Genomic DNA, 27,190 nt, shown 5'->3' with positions numbered 1-27,190 from the left:
CGTGGGCACCCCACACCCCCACACCTACCTTTCTGCTGTCTTTTACCATTGCCCTTAACGAAGATGGCAGGCGCAGTTTCCCTAAGGTACTGAAGCCCCTGCCACCATCTTAGTTGATGGCAGAGATGCGCGCACGTAGCACACACACGTGCCATCAACAAAGATGGCGGCAGAGGCGTCATCCCATTAGGGAAACCGCGGCCACCATCTTTGTTAATGGCAATGGTAAAAGACAGCAGAAAGGTAGGTGAGGGCATGGGGGGGCGCATGCACACATGCACACATGCCAGCGGCCAGGGCAAGCTGATGCCCAAGGGCCCCGGCATTTCTGGAGCCAGCCCTGGTCACACCATTGGTCAATCTAGCTCAGTATTGTGTATACTGGCTGGCAGTGGCTCTCCGGGGTTTCAGGCAAGGGTGTCTCCCAGCCCTACCTGGAGATGCCGGGGATTGAACCTGGGACCTTCTGCATGCAAAGCAGATGCTCTTCCATCGAGCTATGCTCCTTCCCCTAGACTAGAGCATTCCTCTTCACTAATCCTCTATGTCACAAAAGCAGAACCTAGCAGCCCCCTAACACCCTTCCGTCTACTTACCAGTCCAGCAGCAGCCCTTTCCCCCTCCCTCTCTGTCATCCTGGCGCACTGCAGAAGAGGAAAGGGGATAGGCATGAGTCGATAGACCTCCCTTCTCCCTGAATACTGCCACTCTCCTCCCACCATCCCTACTGCCAGACCAGTAAGTAAAGAGAAGGGGGAATGTGTTTGGAGGATGATGATGGGTAAACTGGTGGAATCAGTTTTGGAGCCTTGGAATACCTTGGGACATGATCCAAGTTTCCCCCCAATTTATTTATTGTTAATGTTAAGTACAAGTACATATATTGCAAGATAACAAAATGAATAAGGATGCATATAAGAAATCTGAATGAAGCCATAGACCCAAAGACCTCAGCTCATTTCAGAGATAATCCATAGCAAATTGGGGAGAGCTCATACTTCTGGCTACAGTGATTTCCCCCACTCTTACAGGCGCATTCCCTTTGGATAGGCTTGCACCAGCCTTGGCAGCAGGCATGCTCACTATGATTTGTGTATGCAGGCTTGGCTGAACTCAGCTTCATGCCAAATAAATCTAATTAACATTAATTAATTAACAGTTTGCCCACAACCATGAGACTTGGGAGGGAGGTGGGAGCCCAACCGGAGAAACAGGCTGGTGGGTCAGCCCTGGTGACTGTTCAAATAGTTCATGCCCCGGCCTACCCCGGATGTGCTTTTCTTCATTAAGTTTAATGTGAATTTTAACACTAGAGCAGTTCATAGATCGACTTACAGGTAACACGGGTCGCTGCGACATTACAAGAGATCACTAGGCAAGGCTACTCATGCAAAGACATTGTCAGAGCAAACAAACATGCCCCTGGGACCACTTAAATAAGGGGGGAGAGGGTTCACCTTTTGCATGGGAACTGTCAGATCAGGACTGAGCAAGGCAGGGGGGGCAACCTCAGTCCGTTTGTGCCTGCATAACCACCAGTGCATCCTTGGCATTGGGGGAGGAGACACATGGCCCACTTCTTCCCCAGTCCCCTCCTCTGTTCTCACCACCCGTTCCTCCCTTCCTGGAGGCAGAACCGGGGGTGGCAAGAGGGCTGGTTGATTCTGGAGGCATGGTGGGAAGAGGCTCGTCAGCTGGCCCTCTTGAGCCAATGGCAGCTTCGGAATGGGGCTGCTGATGACCAAACTATGGAAGTCTTCTCCGGTTTCAGCCTCTTCCTTCTGCAGACCACTAGGACCCTCCCCAGGATCCCAGTTGTCCTTCTTCTCTTGCTCACTTTGACAGGGTTCTCTTTGGGACCCACGGCAGTTTAGGTCTTGGAACTGGACCAAGAGAGTTCCTGTCATACACATACTATAGCTGTGTACAGTTGTGGACTGCAGGTGGGGTTGCGCTGCTCCCTGCATTGCTGCTACATTCCAGGATAGAGAGGGGGGAACAGCAAGCAGTGGCAAGGTTGGTACAGTGCAAATGCACCTGTGGAAGTGCCAGATTGGCTCCGTCAGCAAGTCTGCACCAGGGGTGTAGTCATCCAGGGTATCAGGGGGGTGTCTTACATCCCTTACTTTTTTGGGAGCAGGGTCGCTATGTCTTTGGCATCCTATGAGCCAATCAGCATGAAAGGGGAGTGTATTAGCCACTGAGAAAAGTCTTCTAACATGCTTCCTTGTCCTTTCTGCTGATTGGAGCCATTCAGAGTGAAAGGAAGTGAGTCAGCCACAGAGAAGTCTCTTTTCAGTAGCTAAAACTCTCCTTTTTCGTGCTTATTGGCTGCTAAGGACATCTGTTGTTGTGGAAGAAGACAGTAACAAGGATCTCATTCTCAACCCAGCAGCAAAAGTAAAACGGGGGGGGGGAGTGTGGCTTTGACTGTTGTGAAGGGACCCTGCACTTCTGAATTTGCTACAACATTACTGGTCTGCACCATGCTGACTTTGCCACCACCTCATCCCTCCCCCTTCTTATCCTGGAACGCAGCAGCAATGGAGCCCAAGGGAGGTCAGGTGAGCATCACAGCTCCACCATACCATCCACTACTGGCTGTGTAAATATTTGCAATTGCATGCATGCCCACACATTTTAAAAATTACATTCCAGGAACTGAATCTGCTGCTTCTCACAGTCTCACACTTGAAGCAGCCTTCTCTGAAGTAGGACTTGCTATATCTGGAAAGGCCTCTAGATCATCCTGCTTATGAAATTTTTATGGCATTTGGAAGAATCAGAGCTTGAAATATTACTTTTAAAAAGTAATAAATTACAGTTACAATTACATGGCCCCAAAAGTAGTAATTACTGTTACAATTGCTCTGAAAGCAACTGATTACTTTACTTTTTCTCAAAAATAATCACTACAATTACATTTCAGTTCCTTTTTTAAAAAAATGCCTACAAGGTGCTGGCCTTGACTGCTGCACATCTAAATAGCCTAAAACAACATTGAAAATAAACACACACATGCAGAGGTAGTAGAATAATGTTTTTTAGCCATAAAATAGCAATGGTGGTCTCTCCGTTGGTAAGGGAGTTGGGGAGGGAGGCAGAGGCCATTACTCAGATCTTTGCATGTCAAACCAAGTGCAACCCCCCCCCCAGCCAGCCAGCATAATCTCTCTCACTTAGCCACCTCCCGGACCTGCTCTCCTACCAGCTAAGGGACACTTACCCAAGCAAACATTTTCCCCTGAGATGCAAAAAAGTTAAAATACTGCAAATGCAGCACAGTAGCCAGAGAGGGTGGTGGAGGCCCCTTTGTGTGCCAAGTGCAAACACAGTATTCACACACACACACACACACACACACACACACACACACACACAGTTCTTTATCTCCACAGTTCTTTATCTCCATTCTGCTGCTGCCCCCTTTTCTTCCTTTATCCATGTTCTTGCCTTCTGGCTCCTTTTCCCCTCCACTCCATTCTTCACCAGCACCATCCATTTTTGTGAACAATTGTTTTCAATCAATCAATCAAATTTATTGTGCGGTCATGGACCCAATATAATTGATTTTACAGATTGTAAAAGCCATAGTTATAAAATATATAAAATGTTTCGAACGAAGCTCGTGAGGATTAAAACAACAACATTAATGAGCTAAAAAGAGGGAGGGATCTTCATACAAATATGTTGAGTGGCAGAGATGAACTTAGCAACCGATAGAGTTGTTAGTTTATCAAGGCCAGCCAAGAGGTGGTGTAGTAATATGGTTTTAGGCCTGCCGGGGAGATTTTTTAAAATTGGATTTAAGTATCTGAAACGTTCAGCAGTGTAATAAGTGCAGACAAAGAAGACATAGGGCAAGGACTCGACGTCTGCGTTCTTACAGGGGCATAAACGAAGTTCAAGAGGTGTGCCCTGGAAGCAGCCTACTAAAAGTGAGGAGAAGATGCAGTTAAATCGGGCCCTAGAAAAAACTGGGTGGAATTTAGGTGTGGTCAGGTATTCCAGGTAAGGAGCGGGTTTGGGGAATGTGAAATTTAGATGAGAGTAGTGAGGGGAACAGGTTTTGGCAGCATTAGTCATTGAACTCTGGAGGTAAGTGTCCTTGATCCGAGTCTCGATGATCCGTCTGGCTGTCACGGAATCCAGTGAAGATAAGTATTCTACTGAAAAACTCAGTGTGGCAAGGAAGGCTTTGGACCATGAGCTAGAGAAGGAATCACGCCAGAGGAAATGTAAATATCCAGAAGAAGGGCTTGTATAGGCTAATTTAACCCAGTATCTGAAAGTTAGGGACCAAGCAAGAGACTCTAGTGAGGGCAGGCCAGTCTCTAGCCTGAGGCCGGGAGCCAGGACACATCGAGGGACACAAAAATTAATCTTAGAAATGTTGATAATGTTGATTCAATTTTAGGGTTAAAACTCAGGACCCAAAGTGGAGCACCATACAAGAGTTGAGGGAAAATTTTGGACTTAAAAACCTGGGAGGCTGCTGGTATGTACTGTCTGCCCCTGGTATAGAAAAAACAGAAAATGGCTTTTGATGTATTCCTGGCAGTTTGAACTGCAGTGCATATGTGAGGGGACCAGGAAAGAGAAGAATGAAACATAACCCCCAAATACCTATATTGCCTGACCTGGGTGATTTTTTGGCCATTAATTGTCCACTTGGACACCGAAAGGTGCCGGGAAAAGACTAGGATTTTGGTCTTATCAAAGCTTATGGATAATAAGTTTGTGGTACAATAGGCCATGAAGGCATGAAAGAGTCTTTTCAGGCCTACTTGACACAATGATAGAAGAACAGCATCATCTGCATATAGTAGCAGGGGGCAATTTTGGTCAGCCACCTTTGGGGGATGGAAAGCAGAGGAGTGGCAACATGTACTGAGGTTGTTCAGGAAGAGATTAAAGAGTGCAGGGGCTAGGATATAGCCCTGTTTGACCCCATTTGGGGCAGGAATGGGGTTCGCTAGTGTCCCATCGACGCCACAGCGAACGTGGAGAGTTGTAGGTTGATGGAGACAATAGATGAGATAAGGGAGTCTCCTATCAATATTAGATCAAGAGAGTTTAGCCCAAAGCTTGGGATGGCATCGAAAGCAGATTTAAGGTCAACAAAAGAAACGAACAAGCTGTTACCCAGAGGGCCCGTGTATTTTTCTGCCATATGATTTAATAGAATGCAGTGGTTGAGGGTGGATCTCCCTTTTCTAAAGCCAGCCTGTTCCTGGCCCATAACATTCTCCTCCTCAAGCCAGCAGGTCAGCTTTAGGTTTAAATAGCTGGCGTAGAGCTTGCCCACGACCGATAGAAGGCTGAGGGGCCTATAGTTCAATGGATCATCTCTGGCTCCTTTTTTAAATATGGGAATGACAATAGCCTCAAGCCAGGCCAGTGGAAAATGGCCGGAGTTGTTGATCAGAGTAAATAAACTGGCCAAGAGGGGGCCCCACCAAGCTTGGAGGGACTTCAATAATTTGGGAGGGATAGCGTCTGGGCCGGGGGCTTTGCCAGGTTTCAGGGCACTGATCAAGGACTTAATCTCACTCTGTGCGACAGGTGGCCAAGAAGGTAAAACGGTATAATCCGCAGTAGGTAGATAGAACAAGGGGTGATTACTTTGGGCCACAAACAGGCCGGCAAAGTGTTGTTCCCAAATGCTGGCAGGGATGTTACAGGGGGTAGGATTGGGAGAGATTAGGGCATCAGTAGGGACCAGAAGATTTTAGAGTTTTTAAGTTGGAAGGCATTTATCAAGGCCTTCCATCTGTCGAGAGTTGCCTGTCTCTTTTTAATGGATATCAAATGTTTGTATTGTTTTTTGGTGGTGTAATATTCTGGAGGGAGCGAGTTTAAATTTTCCCTTTAGCTTGGCATCAAGGCAAGCTTTATCAAACCACCTTGGGAGGCCTAGTGTGAATTGTGACTTAAGGACTGGTGGTTTGGATTTTAGGGTTGTGCTCAAGGCAGAGGTCAGTAAGGAGTAGGCAGTTAGAGCGGAGAGGGGGTCAGGAGCATCTATTATGCAGTTTTTAAGACTCAACCCCTGGGGGAAGTCAAAATAAGAAGTGGTCTTGTGTAACATTCCTGCTGACCATTTAGTTCTCCAGTGTTTGAAGGATGGTATTTTGTCCTCAGGGTCACATGTGGTTACCAAAAGACCTTTCTTGGGGAACAGGATAGAGAAATTTAGGGGGAGGTGATCGCTATCTTGTCTGTTTCCCACAGCGAAATTGGAGATCAAATTGATCAAAGAAAAGGGGATCAGAACATAATCGACAACACTACTACCGCGGCCTGATACAAAGGTGAACTCTGCACTGTTATCGACCTGAGTTAGACGGTTCAAGATTACTAAATTAAAGCAGCCAACCAGGCGGGTCAGGCAGATACCCCCATAGTTCACCTTAGGGTCTTTAGATGCCCAATCATATTTAAAAGTGAAATTTTCAATGTATGCAGTCCCCCAGAGGCCAGAAGAAAAAAGTGAGGTGTTATTGGGGCCTATCCTTGCATTAAAATCCCCCATAATTATGGGGTAGGCTCTGGGGTAAAGGGATTCAAGACCCATTATATATTGTTCTAGGGCCTCCCAGGCTGAAGTGGTTTCTTTCCTTGAAGGAAAGGGTGAAATATAGACATTGATCAGTAAAAGAGAAATAGATGGGAAGGCTATTGCCAAGTTCCCACAAGGGGGAGTTTTTTGATGTTTGCACGGAGAATAGTGGAGGACAATATGGCCAAGCCAGCTTTTGGCCTGCCTTTTCCATTTGGGAGCCCGGCAGGAAGGTCGATTGTTGAGAAACCATCCAAGAGAAGATTTTTAGTGGACCAGGTTTCCTGTAGGAAAATTATCTCGAAATTATTGAAAAAGGCAAGGATGTCTGGGTTACCTTGCTTAGATGCCCATCCTGCAATGTTCCAAGAGAGGAAGTTAAGCTGAGCTCTGGTAGGAATGCTTAGTTTCCCAGGCTCAGGGGGGCGGAAGAAGGGGAAACCTAATTTTACCCTGGTCAGGGTTGTAGGTTTAGTTTTTGTGAGATTGCCTTGTCAATTTATTTCAGAGATCTGATTAAGTTCACCGGTCAGATCTACACAGACAGCCCGAGTTTGTGTTGGAGGGATAACAAGCATTGTTTCTTTTATGTCCGATACCCTGGAAAGGGAGGTCGATAGTACAGGGCCCAATTCCTCAGGGCCCAGGAATCTAGTTTGTAGCCAGTCTGTTCCAGACTATAGAGGTCTGGACGGGAAATTCTGAGGATATTCCTTTACAGGTCCGAAGCACTCTGCCGCAATAGTGATTGAGTTTATTGAAGGTCCAGGAGTGGTGGGGACCTTGGCAGAGGTGGAGGTCACCAGAGGTTGTTCAGACTGGCCAGTCGGCGGCTCCAATTTCCAGGTGCCTGGGGTCATTAGGGGGCAAGATGGTTTCAATATTTGCTCCAATGGCCTACTAGCATTGTCCTGGAGCATAACGTGAATAAGTGTATCTCTAAGGCGAGTAAGTCTGGTGGTTATCTCTTTCTGAGACTGTAAAGGTAAAGAGGAAAATGACTCTAGGAGGTCTGTTTCTTCCGGAAACTGAGTTGTTTTAAAATCAAGGGAAGGCTGGGAAGGCACATAGTTTGGAATAGGTCCGGCGGTCGGCGGGCTTTGGGTAGCCTGGAGATTGTCTGGAGAGATAAGGAGGCCCGACAAAGTGTTTTTTCCAATGGGATGTTGATTAACGTGAAACAGGTTTTGGCGATTTTGGTTCACAAATAGTCGGGTAATTATTATACTGACATATAGAAATTTATCCTTCGCTGTGTAAAAAAGTTGAGCAGACTCCCAGGTCTGAAAAGTCAGCATGGCCCAGACATGTCAAGGATTATAAGATAGATATTTAATGTCTATAATGTCAGCAATGGAGCCACACTGGGGAGCAATCTTTTTTACCAGGTGCAGAAAATGGGCTTTGCGTGAGTCAAAAGACTGGACACCTGAAGGTTTCAGAAGATTGGAGATCAAACTTTGACAGCTGAGAGTCAGTTTCCAGGGTTGTTTACTTATAGGATTAGAGATAAATCCATGTTTACTTTGACTGTGAGACGGGGGGATGTGGTTCCGTTCAGGAGTGGGTTGCCGAGAGTCCGGAGTTCCATTAGAGGAAAGTATAGGGGTTGTTTTATGTTCGCAGAGAATGGGAAAGGTTGGCAGTCACTGGGTTTGTCGACTGGTTGGAGTAAGGGAGAAAGGATCTGGTCTGCTGTGTTTTTGGTGGAATGATCCACATGAGAATGCTGGGTGGCCAGGCCCTTTGGTGAAGTTTTGAGTGGGACCTGTTTCGGTTTTTCAAGCAGGGCAAAAAGTTTTTATAATTTAGTCCCTTGGTTTTTGTGGTAGATTTCAGTCCTTTCCCCATTAATTTAATGCTTTTACTCTTTTTATGAGTGTTAATTTTGCATTTTCTTTTTTCACTGTGAGGTTTAGCTGGAATTTGTTGCTCTCTTTCTGGTGCAAAAGTAGAATGAGGTGCTTGGGAAAGTCGAGAAGGGAAATATTCCCCACTGTTAAGGCTTTCCCCTTGTTTATGAGATTCGGCAATGACCACCAGCAGGTCGTAGAATTTCGAAAGGAATTTCTCTATTAAAGCAAGTTCGGTGACTAAAGGGACCGGGACATTCTCTGGTTTCAAAGGAGATGAATTGTCCTGTGATAGTGACCTTGGGTGTTTGACATGAAGAGAAAAAGGAGAGGAGTTAGGAGCCTCATTGCTCCTAGGATGTCCTGAAGATGTTAGATCCATGGTGTATTTCTGGGAGGTTGCAGGGTGTACTAGCGGCTCTGGGCCGATAATATGGGTGTTTGGAGATTGAAGTTGTACAGCCTTTGATGAGGTAGCATCCGGGCTACTTGGAGTCTCAGTAAAATTGGGCGTCAAAAAAGCTGCTTGAGCGAGTTCCGTAGCAAGATCTGGCATTTCTTGTTGGCAGAAGGCAAGACTATTCCTGTTGTAATCCACAGAACAGTCTAAGTTGGTAAGAAGGGGGAGTTCTGCACCATCGGCTGTATCTTCACCACTCAAGGCAGAGGGGGGAAGTTGGCCGCCACTTCCCCCAATCAACTCTTTTGGTGGAAAATAAGAGTAGATTTTCATTTGTTTACCCTTGCTTTTCTTAAAAGAAGCAGGAGGGGGGAGGATATCTACTCCCAGTGTCTTGCAAGCAAGGCGGGTAAGAACCATTTCGTATTCAGGGGTCAGATTGAAAGAAAGTTCAGACGCGTTTGCAAGTGAAGGGGAACCCCCAGTTTAAAGTAAGTAAAAATATAGGTCGAGGTTGCTGTTTTAATGCCGGGTAGATAAATAGTTTGTGTCTTTGCTTCTAGGAGACTGAGGGCTCATACAGACGACTGCAAAATGTGTGACACACCTGCTATGTGTGTTCATTATTTTTCGGTCGTCCAAATGATGTCTGGCGCTGTTATGCATTTTCGCGGGTTATATCCGCTCCTTGCAATACCGGCAAAAATGCTATTTGCTTTTTAAAACCAGGAATCATCCGCTGTGCCTTCAGGAGTTAGGATGCAATACCGTGGACTTTACAGATGGGCGGTTCTTGGGCATTTCCCCTTGCCCCTTCTCCTCATTCCAGCCAATCATGTATCTGCACTTTTGCGCATGTGCGAGAATAAGTCCGGGAAAATTGAACCAATCATCGCAATGGTGGGGTGTTGGGGGGGGTTCTACAACTACTGCGCAGATGCATTTTATTTTTTGCCAGCCTGCAAACTGGGCGCCTGCTCTGGGTGAGATCTGCAATGCACAGCAAGTGAGAAAGGGGGAGGTGGTTGGTTTCAGCCTGCCTCCGGAAAGCTTTGTCAATTTCATTCTACTTGCTGGGGGTTTTGCTTCAAATCAGAAAAGCACACATTTGTTTAAGTGTAATATCACAAATACAAACAAGAAAAGGGCTGTTGGTCGGTTTCACGCCTGCTTGGAAAGCTTTGTCAATTTCATTCTCTATGGGAAGGAAAGGGAGAAGGAGGGGGGGGTGACACGTTTCTTGCTTTTTTGGAGAAATAAGTGCAATTGCCATCATGTTTATCTCCTTAAATATCAATAATGGCAGAAAAGCATACATTCGTTTAAGCATAATATTGCAAATACAAACAAGGCAGGCGTGAAACCGACCAGCAGCCTTTCCTTCCGAGGCGAGAACTCCTTTACAGCCATATTGTGCTTCGTTGCAAAGGGGGAGAGGAGCATACGTAATTTTTTTGCTGACCAATTGGTTGATAGGGGGAGGTTTTAGAGGCAGAGCTTGGAAAAAGCGAAAAGAATGTAGGGGTCTTACTGCTGCGTGTGCGGGTGCAAAAAGGCATTTTTTTAATTTGGAAAGAGCGAACTAAAAGGCAAAGTGAGGACTATCAGATGACAAACCGAATATGGAAATCATGGATTATCCCTCTCCGTCTGGATAAGCCCTGAGTCTCCGGTGAGGGGAGGAGGGGGAGGAAAATTCCTCAGCAGACCTTTTGTAGGCCTTTTGCCTTAGGCTAATTGACGCTTTGAAAGATGGTTCAGTAATTTCTTTTATTTGCCTGGAGTGGGCCAAAGGTTAATGCTGCTCAGGGTGATAAATGGATGTATATCAGGGCTGCAGCTCACCTTAGTCAGAGAAAACCGAACAATTGTTTTCTCCACTCCACCCTGTCTCGCTCTCCACCTCCTCCCTTGTCACCTCCTACCCACCCACAGAGCATGAGGGAAGAGCGACGCTGCGCAGAAGCCCAGTTTGAGGCACATTATTTTCATCCACAAATCAGAGGAACAGAAGACTTCCCCATCTTCCCCAATGCCCAAAAATAATGCTGGAAACATTACAATTACTCCACAAAAGTAATAAAATTACTCCGAGTTCTATTACAATCAAAATGTAAAGGAATCACCCACTCTTTCCTCAAAAAAGTAATGAATTGCAATTAACTTGTTACTTGTAACTAATTACTCCCCAGCTCTGTGGAACTGCCATACTATATCTTTTCCATGCATGTGTACTCATTGGAATACTTCCACAAACCATCATGTGAGCATAAATCGTTGGGATCTTCCCAGAGAAACACAGAGATGTAAGCAGTTTTTTAATTACCATTTATTATTTTCCGTGTCACAATGCTATTACTAACTATATACTGTAGAGCTCTAACTCCTTTTGCAGATGTGCTGCAGCATGACCTGTGCTTATTTACTTTTAATGAATTATCCCAGTATCATGTATTTTTAAATGATCTGTACATATCGTTACTTTAAATACAATGACGATATAACCGACATACCTCTTATTAGTAAAAACCAGATTTAGGGTTTGGTCCTCTTTAACTAGGTACTAAACATACATTTGATTCTAAGTACATGCATAGTTCCAACAAGATTATCCATTCTAATAAGACAGATCACAAAGAAAGTTGTGATTTGCATATCTATCTATAAATCTATGGTTCTGGTGTGTAATCATATAACAATTAGTAGTGCTGTGCCAAAAAATTATGCTGCATTTTATCAGCCATTCTCCATCAATTACTGAGAAAAGAAATTTCATTAGAAAATTGTCAGAGGGAGAGAATACTTGCCCCTACACCCACTCTTGAGACAAAAACATTGGAATGAAGTTATACTTATTAGTATAACAACTTGGAGGATCTGCAAACCAAATTAAACCAATTCAGAAAGTACAGGCAGGTGAGGGTTTTAGCCAATTCTGGTGTGGAAGCATCCCTCCAGATCCCTCGGCATGTGATACAGCTGCAGGCTATGGTTCCCCAGCCAAGGTTGGGAAGGAAAGTATTCCTTCCTTGCTAGATGAGCCTTGGGTATGAATACAACCTGCTGTCCAGTATTTGCTCAAAATGTGTGTGTCCGGTCTAAAGGGCACTCCTCAGGTCCCTCCAGTCATAATGCACTGGTGGATGCCTAAAGGATGCCCTTAACCAAATAATGCCTCAGTATACCTGAGGTTTTTCTTCCCAACTTCCTCACCTTCCTGGACTCAATGCCCCAAAGAGCACCCAAACGGCACCACTCCCCAAAAGCCAATCTATTTCATCCCAGCAGTGTTAAGTAGGTGAAAAAGGAATGGTCCTAAGGCCAGTCAAGGAATCCCTTAAAAAAAATCCTACTCAACTCCTTCAACAAGCAACTAGCAAAGCCCACACTGCATATATGGAGGGAGGATAAAACGAAAACACAAGGAGGAAGAGCTCAGGGGAGGAGTGGGCTTATAAAGCCAGGCTCCACCTCCTTCTTATTGGCCAGACATGCTCCCTCATGGCCCTCCCCTCAACCCCCTCCCATTGGGAGAGAACCTCCTGAGTTCTCCTTGAAGGAAGGGGGAATGGGCTTCTGATAGAACAGCAAGGATGATATTCAGTAAAAATGTTCATGGGTGGGATGCTTTTTCTTTCTCACCTTACCTTTTGGGTGGCTGAGAAGTGTTCATGAATTCCCTTTGCATCAGTTTACAAATCATCTCACCACTGGTTTGCACTCGCTAGGTGCCTGCACTTCAATTAATGCCCATGGAAAGACATCATGAGGTAACTCCTCCCCAAAATGGTTGTGCTCCCCCCCCTCCGATTAGAAAATGTGGGCAGTTTAGAAGGCTGAAGAAATTCTCCAACAGGACACAAGGAACTCAGAGAAGTTTTTTTTTTTTTTAATTCTTTTTCTGAAAAATTCCAAATCAGCCCTATATGGCTGAAAGGAGTGCAGCTATACAGAGCTGCTGGTCCTTATATGGGTTTTGTTGCTGTGCAGTTTGATTTTTTTATGTTTCTTTTTGTTTGGATTATATTTCTAGATTATTTTATTTTGTGGATGCCTTATTAGATGTTGCCTTTTTTGTTTAATTTGTGAAAAACCTCTGAAACAAGATATGAAAAATCTATAAATATGAGCTGCACTCCACTTGCAACAGAGCCTTGGAATCATAAAATAGTTGAGTTAAGGGGCATATAAGGCTATTGAGTCCACCCCCTGCACAATACAGGGATCCAATTTAAAGCATACCTTATAGGTCTAGCAGCCTCTTGAATGCCTCCAGCATTGGAGAGCCTACCACGATGTAATTGGTGCTGTTGTCGTACTGCTCTAACAGGATATTTTTCCTGATGTTCAGCCGAAATCTAGCTTCCTGTAACTTGAACCGATTATTCCATGTCCTGCACTCTGAGATGAACAAGAAGAGATCCTGGCCCTCCTCTGTTTGACAACTTTACAAGTACTTCAGCTTCTCTGAGCTCCCATTCTTAACAGACACTGTTTTCATGTAAAATGCAGAATTACAAAAAGTGCAAAATTAGGAGAATGCCCACCTCCTGCAAGCTTTACTCGTAATCCCCAGAAGAACTTGTTTCCCATCTGGTTGAAACATTGACTCACTCATATCTCTCTCTGTCACACCCATCTCTTTCTACAACATTGCCAGCCCTTTTTTTAAAATCTCTCAGTCCTTCTTTCTCCTCAGTGTCATTGCTTCTCCTCTCTTCTTGTTCTTTCTCTGTCATTCACTCATTATCCCTTCAGCCTCCTCTTCTTCCCTTCCAGTACTTTTTCTTCTTTTCTTTTTTGCCTACCAGCACATATCTTTGTTAATTAAATACAATGTTTGATAGTCTATGTAACGGTATGTGTGGCTAATTAAGGCTGTTTGTTGTTTTGGTTTTCTATCCTTTTTGGAAAATGTAGCTTAAAAAGCTGCATGCAGTTGGTAAAAAAAAAAAAACCAGGAACTAGAGGCAATGAAATTATATGTTAGAGATAAACATGTGGACTTTAGATGCATCATTTTATTTAAAAACAACATTTTTTAAAAGCATTGCCCAAATTCTGAGGAATCAAAAATTAGCCAGCATTAAATTACTTAAATCTGAATCATTCCTCTGGATTTCCAGATGAAATAAATGCAAGTGAGTCAAAGATGATAAAACTTTAAAAAATGAAAATAGGAGCAACTATCCATTACTAAAGGGCAGCGTGTAAATAGTACATAAAGAGATATGGCTGCTAACAATCTGCAAATTATTCAGAATCTTATTTTTCTTATGGTTAATAAAGTCTTTAGAATTTGTGGTCCACCAGGTCAAACACTGCCTACCAGGCATATATATCAACCTTCATGGAATCAATACCTCTCTACTTTTTGTGAATGTGGACTGCATTTGACTTCAGAGGTCACAGGTTGCACAGGTGTATTTTGCACAGTTGTGCAAAACATTTTTGAAATGTAAACCATAAAGAAAACTAAATGCCATCTTGTCTAATATTTTGGGTCTGTATGCCCATATTTGCAAAATATATATACCTTATTACATCTGGTGTGTATAAGCTTAAAATTTTATTTGTTTATTTATTTATTATTTGATTTATATCCCGCCCTTTCTTTCAGCAGGAGCCCAGGGCGGCAAACAGAAGTGCTAAAAACACTTTTTTTAAAAAACATACCTTAAAATACATTAAAACAAAACAATGTTAAAAACATTTTTTAAAAAAAGCTTTAAAACATCTTTTAAAAAAGGGTTAAAAACATTAATAAAGAAAAACACATATTAACAAGCAATTCTAACACAGACGCAGACTGGGATAGGTCTTAAGTTAAAAGGCTTGTTGAAAGAGGAAAGTCTTCAAAAGGTGCCGAAAAGATAGCAGAGATGGTGCCTGCCTAATATTCAAGGGGAGGGAATTCCACAGGGTAGGTGTGGCCACACTAAAGGTCTGTTTCCTGTATTGTGCAGAATGAACCTCCTGATAAGATGATATCTGCAGGAGGCCCTTACCTGCAGAGCACAGTGATCAACTGGGTATATGGGGTAAGACGGTCTTTCGGGTATCCTGGTCCAGAGCTGTATAGAGCTTTGTACACCAAAACTAGAACCTTGAACTTGGCCCAGTAGCAAATGGGCAGCCAGTGCAATTCTTTCAGCAGCGGGGTAACATGTTGGCGATACCCTGCCCCAGTGAGCAGTCTCACCAGCGCATTTTGCACCAGCTGCAGCTTCTAGGCCAACCTCAAGGGCAGCACCACAGTAAACCAGCCTGGAGGTTACCAGTGCATGGACAACAGTGGTCAGGTTATCCCAGTCCAGAAACGGCCACAGCTAACTTACCAGCCAAAGCTGGTAAAAGGCGTTCCTAGCCACGGAGGTCACCTGGGCCTCTAGTGACAAAGATGGATCCAGGAGCACCCCCAGACTACGGACCTGCTCTTTCAGAGGTAGTACGACCCCATTCAAAGCAGGGAACTGACCAATTATCAGAACTCGGGAACCACCGACCCACAGTGCCTCTGCCTTGCTAGGATTCAGACTCAGTTATTATAAATAAATAATAATAATAAATTTTATTTTTCAGCCGCCTATCTGTCCGGGTTAGGGACACTCTAGGCGACGAACAACAAGAATAAAAACAATACATATACATCAACATAATCAAATTTTAAGCTAAAAAACCATTCATTAATTCAAAAGTAACATAAGTTAATCTGTCCCAATCTTGTAGGCCTGCCTGAACAGCCAGGTCTTCAAGGCTCGGCGATAGCTGGACAGGGAGGGAGCATGTCTGAGATCGAAAGGGAGGGAGTTCCAGAGGGTGGGGGCCACAACAGAGAATGCCCTCTCTCTGGTCCGTACCAGCCTAGCTGTTCTCACCGGTGGGACCGAGAGAAGGTCTTGCGAGGCTGATCTCATCAGGCGGCACAATCGGTGATTCTGGAGGCGTTCCTTCAGTTATACTGGGCTGAAACCGTATAGGGTTTTAAAGGTCAACACCAACACCTTGAATTGGGCCCGGTAGACAACTGGTAGCCAGTGAAGATCTAATAACACTGGGGTGATATGATCCCAGCGACGGCTATGCGTAATCAAGCGTGCCGCCGCGTTCTGTACCAGCTGTAATTTCCGGACCGTTTTCAAGGGTAACCCCACGTAGAGCGCATTGCAGTAGTCTAAGCGAGAGGAGACCAGGGCATGTATCACCTGAGGGAGCAGGTGAACAGGAAGATAGGGACGCAGTCTCCGTATCAGATGTAATTGATACAAAGCTGCACGGCTCACTGCTGTAATCTGAGCCTTCATGGACAGCTGGGAGTCAAGTATGACCCCAAGACTGCGGACCTGGTCCTTCAGGGGTAAACTTACCCCATCAAGCATCAGGTCAGTAATTCCTAACTTCCTTTTATCTCCCACAAGTAATACCTCAGTCTTGTCGGGGTTCAGCTTCAGCCTATTCTCTCCCATCCATCCACTTACGGATTCTAGGCACTTGGACATGGTATTCACAGCCAACTCCGGTGAGGACTTAAAGGAGAGATAGAGCTGAGTGCCATCTGCGTACTGATGGCACTGCAACCCAAAACTCCTGATGATTGCTCCCTGCGGTTTCACATAGATGTTGAATAGCATGGGAGAGAGGATAGAACCCTGTGGCACTCCACAATGAAGAGGCCAAGGGTCTGAAACCTCATCTCCCAATGCCACCCGTTGCTGCCTATCTGAGAGATAGTAATGGAACCACTGCAAGACAGTGCCTCCTATTCCTAATCCCTCTAGGCGGTTTAAAAGGATACCGTGGTCAACGGTATCGAAAGCCGCTGAGAGGTCCAGGAGGACAAGGAAGGTGTATTCACCCCTATCCAATGCCCTCCGCATATCATCTACCAGAGCGACCAAGGCTGTTTCCGTACCATGACCAGTCCTAAAACCCGATTGGTATGGATCTAAATAATCTGTTTCCTCCAAGTGTGTCTGTAATTGAGCGAGTGGTGGCTAATCAGCTGTCGGCACACTTGGATGAAACGGATTATTTGGATCCATACCAATCGGGTTTCAGGACTGGACATGGAACTGAAACAGCCTTGGTTGCTCTGGTGGATGATATGAGGAGGGCATTAGATAGGGGAGAATTCACCTTTCTTGTCCTCCTCGATCTCTCAGCGGCTTTTGATACTGTCGACCACAGTATCCTTTTACATCGCCTGGAGGGACTGGGAATAGGAGGCACTGTACTGTAGTGGTTCCGCTCCTTTCTCTCCGATAGGCATCAACAAGTAGCATTGGGGGAGGAGGTTTCAGACCCTTGGCCTCTCAATTGTGGTGTGCCACAGGGCTCTATCCTCTCTCCCATGCTATTTAATATCTATATGAAGCCGCTGGGGACTATCATTAGGAGATTTGGGCTGCAGTGTTACCAGTATGCAGATGACACTCAGCTCTATCTCTCGTTTAAATCCTCACCAGAGTTGGCTGTGGAGACCATGTCCAAGTGCCTGGAATCCGTGAGTGGATGGATGGGAAGGAACAGGTTGAAGCTGAATCCTGATAAGACCGAGGTGCTACTCGTGGGGGACAAGGGAAGGTTGGGAGATATTGACTTGATGTTCGATGGGGTGAAACTGCCCCTAAAGGACCAAGTCCGCAGCCTAGGGGTTGTCCTTGATTCCAAGCTGTCCGTGCAGGCTCAGATTTCGGCAGTGAGCCGGGCAGCTTGGTATCAATTACACCTCATACGTAGACTGCAACCCTACCTCCCTGTTCATCAGCTCCCATTGGTGGTACATGCCCTGGTCACCTCTCGTTTGGACTACTGTAATGCGCTCTACGTGGGGCTACCCTTGAAAATGGTCTGGAAACTACAACTTATACAAAATGCGGCGGCTCGACTACTTACAAACTGTCGTCGCCGGGAGCACATCACCCCAGTGCTGCTCAATCTGCACTGGCTCCCAGTTGTTTTCCGGGCCCAATTCAAGGTGTTGGTATTAACCTTTAAAGCCCTACACGGTCTCGGCCCAGTTTATCTGATGGAGCGCCTCCAATGCCACCAATTATGCCGCCCGACAAGATCAGCCACACAGGGCCTTCTCTCAGTCCCACCAACTAAAACAGCTAGGCTGATGGGGACTAGAGAGAGGGCCTTCTCAGTGGCAGCCCCCACTCTCTGGAACTCCCTCCCATATGATCTTCGACATGCCCCTTCCCTGAATGTATTCTGCCAGGCCTTGAAGACCTGGCTTTTCAGACAGGCCTTCGGGACTTCCGGGGAGGGTTAATCTTTTTGACTAATTGCCTGCTACTCTGAACTGTCACTGTTTTACTGTTTTATTGTTGTACTGTATTTATTATGATGTATTTTAATTGAGTTGTACGTCGCCTAGAGTGGCCATTGGCCAGATAGGCGACTTATAAATTAAAATTATTATTATTATTATTATTATCTAAATAATCCATTTCCTCCAAGTGTGTCTCTAATTGCGCAGCCACCACCCTCTCAATCACCTTGCCCAAGAATGGTAAATTAGATACTGGGCGAAAGTTGTTTAACTCTTGGGAATCCAAGGACAGTTTTTTTAAGATGGGCTTTATTACCGGTTCCTTGAGGGCTGATGGCATTGCACCCTCTTACAAGGATGCATTCACCACCACCTTGATCCCTTCGCCCAGTCTCTCTTTACAGCTCACGATGAGCCATGATAGGCAAGGATCAACCAGACAGGTGGTCGGCTTCACAGTTCAGAGCACCTTGTCCACTTCCTCAGAGAGAAGAGGCTGAAACCGATCCCAACAGACCGGAATGCAACTGGCCGACTCTGGCCCACTTCCTGTCTCCACGGCGAGTGGAAGCGTGCTCTTCAGACGTTCGATTTTATCAGCAAAGTGTTTAGCAAAAGTATCACAGGAGATTTTAGAATGTTCCATGGGTTCCTGAGCAACTGGACCGACCAGGCTTCGGACCACTTGAAACAATCTCCTGGGACAACACTCTGCCGACGCAATAGAGGCAGCAAAGAATTTTTTCTTTGCTGCCTTTGTTGCCACCTGGTAGGCAGCTATTGCTGCTCTAACCCATGTCCGATCGTCTTCAGTGCAAGATTTCCGCCACCGGCGCTCAAGTCGTCTCACCTCCTGTCTCAGACCCCGCAGCCATGGTGTATACCAAGGTGCTGTCTGAGTTCTGTTCAGGGGGAGAGGACGTTTCGGAGCCACCCGGTCAACCGCCCTGGCGATCTCCTTATTCCACTCCATCACCAGGGATTCAACCGGGCGACCTTCAGTCAGCTCCATATCCCCCAGCACATTCAGGAATCCTTTGGGCTCCATCAGGCGTCTGGGGCGGACCATTCTAATAGGTCCTTGTCCCCTGCGGAGGGCGTGCGGCATCGAGAAATCTATATTCACCAGATAGTGATCTGACCATGACACAGGGTTAGAAGAATTCACCCCCATTTTCAGAGCACTATCCTCCCCTCCCGAGACAAACACAAGGTCGAGAGCATGACCGGCTACATGGGTAGGCCCTATATTACTAAGGTGCAGATCCCAGGAAGTCATGGTTTCCATGAAATCCTGAGGGGGCTCCTGTGAGGACAGCCTCGGCATGTACGTTGAAATCCCCCATCACCACAAGATTGGGGGAGAGCAATCGCACAGCCGAGACTACCTCGAGCACCTCAGTCAGGGATTCTGCTGCACAGCGGGGTGGGCGGTACACAAGCAGAATCCCTAAACTGCCCTTTGGGCCCAACCTCCAGTACATGCAATCAACAAACTTGGTCTCGTGGAAAGGGGGTCTGGCGAAACACAAAGATTCCCGGTAGATAACTGCCACTCCCCCTCCCCGCCTCCCAATCCTCGGCTGCTGTGCATATCGGAAACCGGCTGGACACATGGTCTCAAGTATAGGAGCTGAGGCCTCATCCAGCCATGTCTCCGTAATACACACCAGGTCTGCGTCCTCATCCAGAATCATATCCTGGATGAGTGATGTTTTCTGTATCACAGACCTGGCGTTACACAACAGCAATCGAAGACTGGATGGAGTTCTGCTTTCCCCAGTTATCTTCTGGTGGTAAACAGGCCCGGAACAAGGGATGGATATTAAGCATCTATCCCTAGTTCCCCGATGCCGGCTTGGCCTGCTACCCATGCCCCTACAGAATCTGCCGCCTAGCCTTTCAATATTGTGGCCCCCCACCCCCCCACACACTAACCCCCTCTGATCTACACATAGCTCCCTCCGGTACACCAACAGGCAGGCCTTCTACTTCGGTACAGTAAAAACAGTAAAACAACCCCTCCCCCCCCCAAAAAAGCAGCAAAACAAAACAAAAGACAAAAACCCAGGCCACCTCAGCCAGCCGGCTTATGTATCCCTCCAAAGAGGGCCAGGTGATGGAAATTAGTCACAGCTGGCTGGGTACCTGGGACCTGATTCTGCAGGAGGCACATTTGCCAGGCAACAGTCCCACTGGGAAGGGTGGTGGAGGTGGTGTTCCAACAGCAGCAGCAACAGCAGGCTCTCCTTCCCTGGGTGATGATGTTCTCCTTCTTCCTGCAGGCACTGGGTCTGCTGGCACTCATCCAGCCCACCACCAAGTCCAGGCAGCGATCCAGGGCTTGCACGGCCTCTCCCGATTCAGATGTTATGGAGAAATAGAGCTGGGTATCTTCAGCCCACCCCAAATCTCCTGATGACTGCTCCCAAGGGCTGCATATAGATGTTAAACAGCATGGGGGACAAGATGGTACCCTGCGGCACCCCACAGCACAACTGCCAGGGGGCCAAAAGACAGTTTGCAATTCTCTGAGAGTGACCCTGGAGATAGGATCGGAACCACTGTAAAACAGTGCCTCCAACACCCAGCTCACCAAGTCGACCCAGAAGGATATCATGGTCAATGGTATCAAAAGCTGCTGAGAGATCAAGTAAGAATAACAGGGTCGCACTCCCCATCCTTCTCCCGATAAAGGTCATCCATCAGGGCGACCAAGGCTGATTCAGTCCCATAACCAGGCCTGAACCCAGACTGGGATGGGTCAAAATAATCTGTTTCGTCCAAGAGCACTTGCAATTGCTGCACCACAACCCTCTCAATCACCTTCCCTAAAAAGGGGGTATTTGCAACCGGTCGGTAGTTGTCACCAACCAATGGGTCCTGGGTGGGCTTTTTCAGGAGTGGTTGAATCACTGCCTCTTTCAAGGCAGCTGGAACCACTCCTTCCCACAATGATGCATTGACCACCCCCTGGATCCACTCAGTCAAACCCCCTCAGCAAGCTTTAATAAGCCAAGAAGGGCAAGGGTTGAGAGGACACGTTGCAGGCCGCATCATTGCTAGCACCTTGTCTATGTCATCAGGCCACATCAACTGAAATCGTTCCCAAGAAGTTCCAGCAGACATTGCACTGGACACCTCATTGGGGACTCCAGCAGATGTGGATGGGGCATTAAGACTGCTACAGAGGCAAGCAACTTTACCCTCAAAGTGCCTTCACAGTGGGCCTCCAAAGGGTCTAAAACTCCATTTACTGGAGCTGATGTCAACAGACCCCTGACAATACGGAAAAGGTCCACTGGATGGCTACTTGAGAATGTGATGGAGGCAGAGAAGTGGGCCTTCTTTGCTACCTCACCGCCACACAGTAGGCACGGTTATGATGTTTTACTCGTGCCCGATCAGCCTCATAGCATGTCTTTTGCCGCTTGCACTCTAGCCGTCATCCAGCCTGTTTCATTGCCCTTAGCTCACTAGTGTACCAAGGTGCAAACAGGTCTCCACAATGCCAGAGAGAGTGCTCGGGGGCAACTGTGTCAAGAGCCTGATGCACCTCGCTGTGACAAGGGCTTCAACAGGGTCACCTTCTCTATCTACTGGGAACTCTCCATTACTCTCCGGGGGTGGACCATCTTAATCTGTCCACCACCCCCGCAGGGAAGGATCGGAGCCATAAGTCTAAACTTCACCAGGAAGTGATCTGACTATGACAATGGGGTGACATCCACCCTCCTATCTCCAGACCACCCCTTCCTCCATCTGGAGCAAAAACCAAGTTGAGGGTGTGCCCTGCCCTATGTGTTGGGCCAGTAACAACTTGAGACAGCCCCATGGTCGTCATGGAGGCCATGAAGTCCCAAGCCAGAACACTAGAGGCAGCCTCAGCATGGACATTGAAATCACCCAGCACTATTGTTCTGGGCTCCTCCAACACCACAGCCAGGATGGCCTCTGCCAGCTCAGTCAGAGAAGCTGCCAGGCAGCAGGGTGGATGATACATGAGCAGCAACCTTAGATTATTGTCTCCTCGGCCTGACACCAGGTGCAGGCCCTCACAGCCAGCTCCAAGACAGAGTGGTTTCCTGGTGACAGAGATTGAAGTTCTGTAGACCACAGCAACTCCCCCCCCATCCCTGCAGCCTGTGCTGGTGTTGCACTGAGTATCCAGGTGGGCATAGGTGGGTCAGATCTACTCCTGTAAGCTCACCCACCCAGGTCTTGGTAATGCACATCAATTGGCACCTCCATCCACAATCAAATCATGGATGAGAGTGGTCTTATTGTGTACCGATCTGGCGTTAAACAACACCACACACAGACCAGTGGACACAGCAGATGAGCAACAAGGAACCCATCCATGAGAGGAGTGGCAGCAAGGAACAAGGTCCAGATAGCCTTGCCCTCTTCTTCTGTGGTAATTCACCACCTTCCCATGGCTATATTTCCCTCTGCCCGTAATCACTGAAATTGGGGTGGCATCTCCCATGTTCCTCCTTTCTAAGACTCCTCCTGAACACCTGATATGGACCCAACACAAGCCCAACAACAAAGCCTGCCGTAACCAATTATCCCAGTAGGCCTCTGCAAGAATTGGGAACAGTCATGCCTATTCAAACTTTTTCACACAGGGCATATCTACTCCCCCTCTGTCTCACACCCAGGGAGGGCCAATTGTGCAAATTGTCACACTAAGCTGAAGATGCTCTGGCACTTGTAATGACAGTGAGTGTGCCTGCTGTTGCAGGATGAACTATCTCAGTGCTTCATGTTAGATTCAATTTAATTAATACCTGAACCATCCAATGGTAGTTCTGCATATCACAACACTACAGAGATAGTACTACAGATAACTATATGGATTCAATGTGTCCTCGCAAGTAATCAAATACCTCCTTACTCATTACAGGGAGTAATGAACTGTAGGAGGCAGACAAAACACCAATGCAAATGCAAAAGTTATTATATAGTACAGACACAACACAAACATAGTCGTTACCATGGAAATTACCATGGGAACAGAATCTGATAAAGCTACCCCAGGGGAGAAAAGGTTAAGTGAGTCTATATCTAGAGATGTGCAAGCTATCAATCTCATTTCTTTGCTAAATTGTATGCCTTTAATTATGGTGGAGTTATAATTATCCATTCTTACTAACATGTACATTAGTTCCACAAAGAAATCACCTAGTGTATGGGCTTTAAACATCTGAAATAATTTCTCAAGGATGGCATATATTCAGACACCTTCATCAACAACTGATCTTCCCACATGGACCAAAAAGAAAGATGAAAAATAACCGCACACTACATTCAAAGACTGTTCAAGATCTGCCAGAAAGTGTTAATAGCAAAGAAATACACGAAATAGGAAATGCACCATATGTCCCCCTTTTTAGTGTTCCCTTGAACTCGCTCATCAGTTTCGTGGAAATCGCCTCATCAAAAACTTGAGAAGTTGGGGAGGGATTGCTGCCATTTTCCATTTGAAGTTGAGAGCATTATTGACCAAATAAAATTGGAGATCTTCCAACTTGTTAGAGGTGCTAATGATTCATGTGTGTCATTTTCGAAGGGAGAAATGAGTCTCCGCAGTTTGACTTTTCTGTCAAGTTGTTCTTTGAGTTTAGTAGTATTATATTCTTTCTGAATATGCAAGGGAAGGAAGGGAAAATGAGAGGAGACAGATCTGATGACGAGTGTGCCATCTTCAAAACAAGTTATATTATTGGGTGATGTGTCCTTTGAAAAGCTTTAGGCTTCAATTGGAAATCCATTTGCAGTGCCTGGCTAGCATTCTGAAATCCCATCCATTGTCTAGTGAATTCTCAGCATAGCACAGAGGACTGAATGTGCTTTTTCAAAAATAGTTTTTCAGATGATACGTGGAACTGAAAAAAGTCTGAAATGTAAAGGATACGCTGTTCACACACTGAGTAAACAAGGAACCACCTGAAAGCTTTTGTACAGAAAGATATATTGTTTGTGTGTGGGGAAAGTACATAACTTTTTAAGTCATTTCGTCAGCACCCTCAAATAAATGGTTCAACTGTGACTTGCTACAAAAATAGTCCATGTGCCTGACAACTTGCATTTAGAATTATTACCACAGCATCCCTGAACAACTCTTTCTCTTTATCAAATGTTTCCAACTATATGCATTCCAGCTGTTTCACACAGAAAACCTTCTGCAAATGTCTCCAGGAAGGAAAGCACAGTTCTAACACCTTCTGAAGCTCAGGAAAAAAATATCTAAGGGGAACAGTCTTATTATATTACATTGAATGTGTCAGTATTGACGTTAATGAAAATAATACCATGCAAAATAGAAATGAATTAAGTGTTCTAGCCACATTGGTTTGACTGAAAGTTTCTAAAGAAAATGTCATCAAAATAATTAGAAAAAGATAAATTTTGGGGGGAGGGGGGATCACATTGAACTTATGACAAAATCATGAAGTGAACATACAGTAAGTTTTTCCCTTTGTTTCGATACCCAAATGATCTTCATTACCATCTCAACAGTCAAGTGCATTAATAATGCAGAAATGATAGTGGATTACATGCTATCTTCAAATCTCAGGAGTTCCCTTTCAGCTTTGTTTTCATTTCCAATAAACAGTCTTTCCAGACATTGTGTTATTTAGGTGTTCACCTAAAATGTTTTAAATATGCATCAAAAATGTGAAGTGTGAGAGTTTTAACAACAAAGTGTTTGCAAACGCATGTACAGGTGGGCCCCGCTTATACAGCAGGTTCCGTTCTGGACTGCCGCATTCTGAACTGCCGCCATAAAGCAAAAATCACCGTAAAGCGGAACCATTGAGTATAATGGGGTGCGTTGCGTGAAAATGCCGTGAAATTGCCGCAAAAGCGCAAAAATGGCTTTAAAATGGGGAATTTCCCCTAATTGAAAGCCACCGCATTCCGGAATGCGAAGCGCCGGTAAGCGGGGCCCTACTGTATCCTACTTGTGAGATTTGGCTACCTGTTAAATGTGGTGTAATGTATAAAATAGCCCACAAGAACAAAAGAGGAAGTTTTAAACAGCTATTGCCTAAGAGTGGCTGGATGGCCAGCCAGATGGGCAACTAAGAAATCCAATTAAATAAATAAATAGCATAATACAGTTTTTTAATTTAAAAAACCCATGGTCAGAGTGCTCAACCAATTAAATTTATTGCATTTGATCTTTTTGGACTCCAACTTCCAACAGCCAGCATGGCTTTTGCAAGGAAAAGTCCTGTCTCAGTAACCTATTAGAATTCTTTGAGAGTGTCAACAGGCATATAGATAGAGGTGATCCAGTGGTCATAGTGTACTTAGACTTTCAAAAAGCGTTTGACAAGGTACCTCACCAAAGACTTCTGAGGAAGTTTAGCAGTCATGGAATAAGAGGAGAGGTCCTCTTGTGGATAAGGAATTGGTTAAGAAGCAGAAAGCAGAGAGTAGGAATCAACGGACAGTTCTCCCAATGGAGGGCTGTAGAAAGTGGAGTCCCTCAAGGATCGGTATTGGGACCTGTACTTTTCAACTTGTTCATTAATGACCTAGAATTAGGAGTGAGCAGTCAAGTGGCCAAGTTTGCTGACGATACTAAATTGTTCAGGGTTGTTAAAACAAAAAGGGATTGCGAAGAGCTCCAAAAAGACCTCTCCAAAATGAGTGAATGGGCGGGAAAATGGCAAATGCAATTCAGTATAAACAAGTGTAAAATTATGCATATTGGGGCAAAAAAAATAATTTCACATATACGCTCATGGGGTCTGAACTGGCGGTGACCGACCAGGAGAGAGACCTCGGGGTTGTAGTGGACAGCACAATGAAAATGTCAACCCAGTGTGCGGCAGCTGTGAAAAAGGCAAATTCCATTCTAGCGATAATTAGGAAAGGTATTGAAAATAAAACAGCTGATATCATAATGCCGTTGTATAAATCTATGGTGCGGCCGCATTTGGAATACTGTGTACAGTTCTGGTTGCCTCATCTCAAAAAGGATATTATAGAGTTGGAAAAGGTTCAGAAGAGGGCAACCAGAATGATCAAGGGGATGGAGCGACTCCCTTACGAGGAAAGGTTGCAGCATTTGGGGCTTTTTAGTTTAGAGAAAAGGCGGGTCAGAGGAGACATGATAGAAGTGTATAAAATTATGCATGGCATTGAGAAAGTGGATAGAGAAAAGTTCTTCTCCCTCTCTCATAATACTAGAACTCATGGACATTCAAAGAAGCTGAATGTTGGAAGATTCAGGACAGACAAAAGGAAGTACTTCTTTACTCAGCGCATAGTTAAACTATGGAATTTGCTCCCACAAGATGCAGTAATGGCCACCAGCTGGGATGGCTTTAAGAGAAGATTAGACAAATTCATGGAGGACAGGGCTATCAGTGGCTACTAGCCATGATGGCTGTGCTCTGTCACCCTAGTCAGAGGCAGCATGCTTCTGAAAACCAGTTGCCGGAAGCCTCAGGAGGGGAGAGTGTTCTTGCACTCGGCTCCTGCTTGCGGGCTTCCCCCAGGCACCTGGATGGCCACTGTGAGAACAGGATGCTGGACTAGATGGGCCACTGGCCTGATCCAGCAGGCTCTTCTTATGTTCTTATGTTAACAGCCCCAGTTAGCACAGCCAATGGACAGGAATGGTGGGAGCCAGAATCTAGCAACATCTGATGGGCATAGGTTTCCCATTCCTGTATTACAGAAATGAGGAAAAGTCTAGCGTTGAACCATTCTATGTAGAGGAGTAGTTTAAGGTACTAAGTGGTGTAAGGTAGACCGAAGGTTGAAATGATGGACAAAAGGAGATAATGTGGACATATTGGGGGGGGGGAAACCCAGTCAGTCTATAGTTTTTTTTAAATTTAGAAGGTCCCCTACTGTAAAATAAATAAAAGGAATATAAAAGAAGCTTCACAGTTCTTTTGACTTCCCTTCAGACTATTCAGATGCTTCACCAGAGAACAAAAACCCAAACTTGCTTTAAGTAAAATCAACTGACAAGCTAGGGGAGTGCAGAATCCCCTTGACAAATTGTGCTATTTTCTCAAAACTATTTTGCTTGAGGAGAAATCTCCAAATACACTTTAGGGGGGAAATGT

Source organism: Rhineura floridana, chromosome 2 (genome assembly GCF_030035675.1).
Source record: "Rhineura floridana isolate rRhiFlo1 chromosome 2, rRhiFlo1.hap2, whole genome shotgun sequence".
NCBI classification, from domain to species: domain Eukaryota; kingdom Metazoa; phylum Chordata; class Lepidosauria; order Squamata; family Rhineuridae; genus Rhineura; species Rhineura floridana.
The sequence above is the reverse complement of the archived record's forward strand: the minus strand, read 5'-3'. Positions refer to the sequence as shown.